Source organism: Equus caballus, chromosome 25 (genome assembly GCF_041296265.1).
Source record: "Equus caballus isolate H_3958 breed thoroughbred chromosome 25, TB-T2T, whole genome shotgun sequence".
Lineage (NCBI taxonomy): Eukaryota > Metazoa > Chordata > Mammalia > Perissodactyla > Equidae > Equus > Equus caballus.
The window spans coordinates 7,670,588-7,673,093 of record NC_091708.1 but is presented as its reverse complement, the minus strand read 5'-3'; the positions used below and the strand labels follow the sequence as shown (position 1 = coordinate 7,673,093).

Genomic DNA, 2,506 nt, shown 5'->3' with positions numbered 1-2,506 from the left:
CTGTTCTCTACTTTATACTGGCTTTTCTTTTCTTCATAGTACTTGCCATCATCTGGTGTATTATATGCTATTTTTATTTGTTTTTATTCTTTCACCATCATTGGATTGTGGTTGCTTCTGTCTTTCAACACTCTATACTCATTGCCTGTAAAGTGCTTGGAACATGTTCAAAACTTAATAGATATTTCTCAAATGCATGAAAGGTATACTCAGTAAAACAGTATAATGCATGACCTCTTGGGGGAAAATACTGAGAATGGGTCAAAAATTCCTAATCAGAGATTAACAGGGAATCACTTAAAGAGAACAAATCCATGCATAAAATACTGACATTGATTTTTTGAATGCAAAATATAGAAATTGTAGCATTCCAACTATGGGAGTAATGCCATTTGTGTGAAATTAGTAATGTCATTTTCCTCTTTCCTGGTACTCAGTCCAGCCACATGGAATCAGGCAATGAAACAGGCATTTCAGGATTTCTTCTTCTAGGATTTTCAGAGGAATCAGAATTGCAGTCCTTCACATTTGGGCCTTTTCTCTCCATGTATCTGATCACTGTGCTTGGAAACCTGCTCATCACCTTGGCTGTCAGCTCTGACTCCCACCTCCACACACCCATGTACTTCTTTCTTTCCAACCTGTCATTTGTAGACATCTGTTTCACCTCCACCACCATCCCAAAGATGTTGGTGAACATCCAGATGCAGAGCAAAGTCATAACCTATGCAGGTTGCATCACCCAGCTGTACATTTTTGTAATCTTCTCGGGGCTGGACAGCTATCTCCTGGCCATGATGGCCTATGATCGATTTGTGGCCATCTGTCACCCCCTGTACTACATGGTCAGCATGAACAATCAGCTCTGTGGAATCTTGCTTCTAGTGTCTTGGATCACAAGTGTCTTGCTTCTTTCTTACAAACCTCAATGGTGTTGCAACTCTCATTCTGTACACACATGGAAATCCACTTTTTCTGTGAACTCAATCAGATGATCCAACTTGCATGTTCTGATACCTTTCTTAATAATATGGTTATGTATTTTACAGCTATGCTGCTGTGTGGTGGTCCCCTCGCTGGTATAATTTATTCTTACTTTAAGATAGTTTGCAGTATATGTGGAATCTCAGCAGCTCAAGGGAAGTATAAAGCATTTTCCACCTGTGCATCTCACCTCTCAGTTGTCTCCTTATTTTTTCGTACAAGCCTAGGAGTGTACCGCAGCTCTGCTGCTAGCCAGAGCTCACACTCAAGTGCAGTAGCCTCAGTGATGTACACCCTTGTCACACCCATGCTCAATCCCTTCATCTACAGTCTGAGGAATAAAGAAATAAAAGGGGCTCTGAAAAGATTCTTCGGGATGGCAAGTTCAAAAGGGCCAGTTATACTTGGGCAGAAGAAATGCCCAAGATTGCAGGACTCAAAGCCTCAGAGTCAGAATTGTGCTTCTTTAATCACATTGCAGAAGTAGAACCTGCCTTTTTTATTTATTTCCTGGAATTATCACTTTTTCAACTTCTTTGTACAATTTAGATACTTTATTATGCTTTTCTCTCTCTCTGACATTTAACAGGTTTTTTCCTCCTTTTTTTCTATTTTCCTAATTTATTCCCAACATTTGATATGAAAACAATTGGAAATTTCCATTTATTTCATGGAATAACTTGATTATTGTATGTGTTAGCTGTTGCTGCATAACTACTCAACACAAAATAAAATGGTTTAATATTATGTATATATTATCACATTGAATGGTATGGTGGGGAGTTGTTCTGAGCTCTGTGGTGCCTCATAAATCTGTAGCTAGGTGTGATTCCCCATGCTGTGTTTCTAAGGCTCATCCATGAATCTCTGCACTGCTGTAGTGTTCTTTTTAAACCAAGTTAAGGTTATTTCATTCATTCTTATATCTATGTTAATCTAGTTTACAGAAAAAAATAATTATCAAATTAATTCCACTGCACTATAGCCATATGTAACACTTTTCTTTCTTCCCAGTTTGATGTATCAAACGTCTTCTTCAGAGTGACTCAGCTACCTGTGCCCTAGACCCTACCCTGAGTCATGTGTCAGTAGAAATTTTCCTTTTAACTACTTTATGAGAGTATAATGACTTAAAATAAACTGCACATATTTAAAAAGTTCAGACAATAGAGAGAGTAGAGAGACTTTCCAGGGTGACACAAACAAGATGGCAGTATAACATTTTCTAGTACCTGTCTGCTCCCAGAAACATCAAATTAAACAGCTATCCATCCACCAAAATTCCTTTGCAGGAGTCAAGGATTCCAGATGAGTGACTAAAGCACCTTGGTGGATCAAATTAATAAAAAAGACACATTTAAGAGAGTGAAAAGGACATTTTTATGTTACCCCTGTCATGCCTACCCCAAGCCTGTGTGGCCCATTGTGGAGAGAGACACTCTCTAAGTGAGGACAGTACAGTGAAGTGAGCACCTGACTTCACCTCAGACTCCAGTGCCAGACCAACCCCATTGCCAGGCTA

At 39.1% G+C, this 2,506-nt stretch overlaps 1 pseudogene; it reads left to right on the top strand.

The window, feature by feature from the left end:
• Positions 1 to 446: 446 nt before the first annotated feature.
• Positions 447 to 1,471, top strand: LOC138920829 (olfactory receptor-like protein OLF4; annotated as a pseudogene).
• The last annotated feature ends 1,035 nt before the right edge of the window (positions 1,472 to 2,506 follow it).